The following is a 6,000-nucleotide window of genomic DNA, read 5'->3' as shown; positions in this document are numbered from 1 at the left end:
GCTTTTTAGACTCAGTTCAAACGTTAACTCCTCTTTAAAACATTCTCAGACTTTTCATGCTGGGTTTTTGCTTGTTTGCGCTTCCCCAACACCTGGCTTATCCCTTCACTGTACCTTTGTTAAAAAACAAAAATTCAACTGAGTAAATTAGAAGATTTAATTGGCTTTATTGGGTGATTCATGAATGGAACTGCATCCCATCTAGCAAGGACAAGGGTTCTCCGAGGGTCTGTACAAAATTGAAGAAGGTCAGGGCGAGGGAAGTATTAACAAAAGAACAGAAAGGATTGTTTTTAGTCCAGGACATCTTTTTTTTGGAGCAGGGAGGAACAACCAAGGTTTTATCATGCAGACTGACTCTGCTTCCTCTGGAGTGTGGAGAGGACCCAAGTGGTAGGTTACCATTGGTGCTGAATGGAAAATTCAGGACCAGCTGATTGATTACATTTTTGGTGTAAGTCGAAACTGCAATTAGGTTAGGTATTAAATCTCAGTTTGGTAGCACAGGCTTTAGCACAGGTGATGCTATTTGGGGCCTGTGATTTTTTTTTTTTTTTTAATTAACAGCTTGTTTCAGGTAATATTGGGATTGTTTTCCCCTCTCCTCACTAAGCTGTGAGCTCCTTCAAAGCCTGGTAGCATCTAGCAGAGTATGTGGCACCCAAGTGGTACTCCATAAATTTCTTGGGAGAAAAAAAAAAAAAGCCTAAAACAAGTATACCTGTAAGCACATAGGGTAGAGGATTCACAGAGAAAAACAACTAGGCATAGCTTTCTTTACATAAGGGAGGAGGTTTTTGGCCTAAGCCATTTTGTGATCTAAGCCTGGCCTTGAACAAGTCTCGGTAATTAATGATCTTAAGGGAAATGAGGGAATGCAGGAACAAAGGAAAAACAGTCAAGAAACCAGAGTTCAGCAATAAAACAAAGTCCTGGTTCCTCCTCAAGGGATATACATCACAATCTGATACAGATCTTTGAGTTCTGTGGGAACAAAGGCCCCTACCCAGGTGGAGAGTGGCAACTACATGCTGAGATCCCAGACTGGTTGGAACCTAGGGAATGATGATGTTAACCTTTTCTGACCCTCAGTGATTTCAATCAACTAAAACTTGGACCCTGTCAACCTTTGCCCCAATGTTGTGCTGAATTCTCTGCTCAGCCCTCTTCATGAATATGCATATACTGCCCAAACCCCCTCATGAATTGCTCAGGTACCCTCAGCTTAAATCTTCTCCAGTTACATGGCTGGGAGAGATACTGCTTTGGGAAAGATCCCCAGTGTTGTCCTTACTTGCTGCAAGTAATAAATTCATCCTCCTCCCCATCTTTGGTTTGGTTGTATTTTTTGGCTTGAAACTCACCAAGAGGTAAACCCAGTTTTCAGATAACATTCCATTCCCATCATTAAACAGTTATGAGCATTCAGAGATGCTGGTCTTCAAGCTTATGTAAAGAACTTTATATTTGGTTCTAATTGTCCTGATTATTTTTTCAATCCTTTCACTTATTTTGGTTTGTTTGCATAAACTGTTGACACTTTATAAATATTTGATTCATTGATAATGAGATAATACTAACATATGAATTAAGAAACCACTCTGATGATGATGATATCGATGATAAAGAGTATATACACACACAGTTAACACCATATTTTCGGGGCCAATCCTGATACCCTCCTTTTTCATTCTACCAGGTAGGCAGATATGCAGGGAGATCCTGACAGAGGATATGTTGTTCCTATCCCAGGCATGACAGGAGTTTGGAATTTTTGATGTAACTAATGAGCATCAGAGTTTCTTTCTTTCTTTCTTTCTTTCTTTCTTTTTTTTTGGTCTTCTGTCTTTTTAGGGCCGAACCCACAGCAAATGGAGGTTCCCAGGCTAGGGGTCTAATTGGAGTTATAGCTGCCGGCCTACACCACAGCCACAGCAAAGCAAGATCCGAGCCACCTCTGCGACCTACGCCATAGCTCACGGCAACGCCATCGTTAACCCACTGAGCGAGGCCAGGGATCGAACCCATGTCCACATGGATCCTAGTCAGGTTCATTAACCACTGAGCCATGATGGGAACTCCAGCATCAGAGGTTCTTAAACTGAGTTTTTAAAAATGGGATTTGTTTGAGAACCATTTATTTATATAATATAGACAAACCATTGGTTGATTTTACTAAAGAGAGAAAATTACAACTGATTTCAAATTCTACCTTTGCTCCATGTATAGCTCTACTTCCTCCCTAAACTGTTGCTGACCTTGTCAAGGACGCCTAGCCCAGGGTGGCTCAGGCCCCTCAACTTCTTTTATCTTGCATCCTCCTTCCTCGTGGAGCTTACCACCTTCTGCTGCAGAGCTTTTACGTTCTGTCATTTGCTTTGCTGCAGATCCTTAACAGACTCCTTTTTCACTCATAGTTTTCCTTTTCTATGTTCTTTCCCCTTGTTCCAGTTCCTCTCTGGCATATTAACTTTTTCTCTTCTGTAGTTTGTTTTCTTGGTTCTCTCAACACTCAACCCCCAGCCTTGGAGCCCTCTTTCTCCATGTTTATCCTTCAGATCACCTTTAGGGCCCTCTCTGCTTAGCTCAGCAGTTAATCCTATTTACTCACTAACACTATTCTTTGGGTTGTGTGAAAGCTAACTCAGGACTTCTAGTAATTAACACTTGATTTTTAGAAAGGTCATTTTCTTGCTCTCTGGGAGAAAGAGATGGGATTCTTAGCAAAGTTTCACCAGGGAGTCTCTCTCCACTCTCACCTCCATTCTTCCCCAATCAGAACGATCTCCCTGCCCATCAAATATCTTGGCTGTTTTACTTTAAAGATCAGCAAAACATTTTACATAATGTTTTGATGTGGTTCTAGAAAATTGATCCCTGCTGATAGAGAAACACTTTTTGAAAAAAGTTTTAGTTTTCAAACAATGAGTGTAAGCTGGCTGCCCTGACCTTTACCCCACTTTCGAGCCTCTCTTCCCATTGGGCTGGGGTGGAGGCAACTGGTAAAAATAAAATCGAATGGTTACTAATTTATGCAAGTGCTTGAAGAGGTTTTATTGAATATTTCTATAATGTTGAAATGGAGAAGGAATCTGTAAACATCAAGGCCAGAAACCCAAAAGGAAAAGATTTATAGATTTAACAAAGAAAAAAAACCTGATAGCAATCTGGGAAAAATATTTGCAACACATGTAACATTTGAGGAGTTTAAACATTTGGTTTACAAGAATTTAACAAATAAAAAAGAAAAAGATGAATGCTCCGATGAAAGGTTAATAAACAGATGAACAAATGTTCAATCTTAGTAATAAAAGAACATATAAATCAAAACAATAATAAGTTAGATTGGACATAATTTAAAACCAGACAAGAATGTTGATCAAAGAATGAAAAACTAGGCATATTCATACCAATATACACCTATTAGAAAGTCTAAAGTAAAAAATACTGATGATACCTAGTGCTGATAAGGATACAGAGCAATTGGAACTCTCATACGTTGATGGTGAGAATGTAGAATAGAACACTACCATGGAGGACAGTTTGGGAGTTTCTTGTAAAGTTAAACATATGCATACCATATGACCCAGCACTCTCACTCCCGGGTATTTATGAAAACTTATACACACACACAAAACTGTGTAGCAGCTTATTCACGACTGTCAAAAACTGGGAAAAAATGACTTTCAGTGGCTGAATGAATACACAAATTGTGGTATATCTATGTAATGAAATACTACATACTACTTAGCAAAAACAAACAAAGAAAAAACCCATCATAACGATGAAATCATCATTGGCTGGACCTCAAAGGCATTATGCTGTGTGAAAGAAAAAGCCAATCTCAAAAGGTTTTATACTCTATGATTCCATCTGTATGACATTCTTGAAAAGGAAAAAAAAATTTGTAGGGTCAGCATATAGGTCAGTGCTTGTCAAGGGGAGGTATTCCTATGAAGAAATAGAACAAGGGAGATTTAGGGGAGATCAAACATTTCTGCATTCTGATTAATGGTGGTGGTAACACAATGCTGTGTATCAAAAGAAAGAAATGTAAATGTTACTGTATGTAATTAAGGAAAAGATCTAAGTATTCTTACCTCTTGTTCATGAGAGTATACATTTGTGTCAACATTATGGAGGAAATTCAGCTTTATGTATGAAAATGTATTCTATTATTTACCAATCCCACTTTTATAAAGTATTCTAAGGAATCTTTTTGGGCATATGTGCAAAGATAGTGTAAGTTCATGTTCATGGCTACATTTTTTATGATTGTATAAAAGAGATACAGGAGTTCCCTTTGAGGCGCAGTGGAAACGAATCCAGCGTGTTCTCATGGTAGGAACCATGAGGTTGCATGTTGGATCTTTGGCCTTCCTCAGCGGGTTAAGGATCTGGCATTGCTGTGAGCTGTGGCGTAGTTCACAGACAAGGCTTGGATCCTGAGTTGCTGTGGCTGTGGCGTAGGCCGGCAGCTGTAGCTCCAATTGGACCCCTAGTCTGAGAATCTCCATATGCCCTGAGTGTGGCCCTGAAAAAAAAGCAAAAAAAAAAAGAAAAAGAGATAAAAACTATAAGTCCATCTGTGGGCATTCGATTTCAAATTATAATACATACATACAGTGGAACATACATGCACCCATTTTAAATGATATAAATCTATATTTGTGTACATGGAAAATGTCCATAATATATTATGTAGTGAGAATAATTTCAATATGTTTATGTAAATATATAAATATATAGAAATAGTTTACAAGTAACATATTGCATGAACTTGTTTTTTAAAATGAGAAGTATATGTCTAAATGCTTATTTATTCACTGAAAAAAATCTGGATTGATGTATACTAGACACACTGGCAGAGGTCATTTCTGCATAATGGGCATACAGGATTCTAATTTTCCTCTTTGTACCTTTTTCATAGTCTTTTAGTCTTTATAACTTTATTATAGTCTGGACATTTGACTATGAGCATGTATTTTTAAAATTTATTTTGATTTTTGCAAAAACCCACACAAAGCTTGAAGGTTTGAGTTTTAGACCATGACAAAAATTTCCCAAGTCAAAATAATTCAAATATTACATTTTCCAAAAAATTTATCCTGCTCAAATCTTTTATCAAAGAGAGCATCTAGCTGTGTATTTCTAGGACTGCTGAGACCAGAAGTATTATTTCCACTGTTGACTTTTCACCCTCCAATATGTGTGGGTTATTAACACATTTCTTCATTTTTGAGGAGGTATCTTTGATATGTAAATGTAATTCTTGGACTGAGAGAACATAATCTCAAGGTGTTTATATGGTTAAAAGTCGAATAATGCACTTTGTTTAGTTTAAAGTATGATTCTATGCATATAGAGATTGGGAGGATAAAATGGAAAGGTGATCTATTACTAAATTTAGAAATTAAGTCCTGATAGATTGATGGTTGATTTAAATATAACTTCTTGTCAAGCTTCAAATTACTATGACTCTACAGTTTCCTTGAAGTCTCATAGTCTCACATTTCTGTTTGCCTTTGTGTGGTTTTAAAAAAATGAAGAGTATGAAACTGCAAATTTAGTTTTCACTGTATCATATTTCCTATGACACACTAATCATTTTATAGAAATATACGGTGACAAACAAATTGTCTGCTGAAGAAATAATTGTCATTATCTCATTGACTCTTAAGTCATTCAGAACTGTCTCCCACACTGAAGATTCATTTGGGCATGTGTTTGTCTCCCCAGCTGCCCACATGTTTTTCTGATCCATCTCTTTTCCAACTTTGCCTTATTGACCACCCCTGGTGAAGTGCTTTTTTCATCTTGCTTCCTTTGTTTATCTCTAGGGATTAATTCAATAAACAAAGTGGCTTGGATCAAACTTTGGGCTCTTTTGGGTTCGGATGTGTTCTTTGGTCTCAGTTTTAGTTACCAAAAAGGGAGTGTTGCTCCTGACCTCTTTGACTGTCCCCTGCTGATTTTACCAGGCCTTTGATAATAGTAAAG

The sequence above is a fragment of the Phacochoerus africanus genome, chromosome 2 (genome assembly GCF_016906955.1).
Source record: "Phacochoerus africanus isolate WHEZ1 chromosome 2, ROS_Pafr_v1, whole genome shotgun sequence".
NCBI lineage: Eukaryota > Metazoa > Chordata > Mammalia > Artiodactyla > Suidae > Phacochoerus > Phacochoerus africanus.
Note: the sequence above shows the minus strand (reverse complement) of the source record.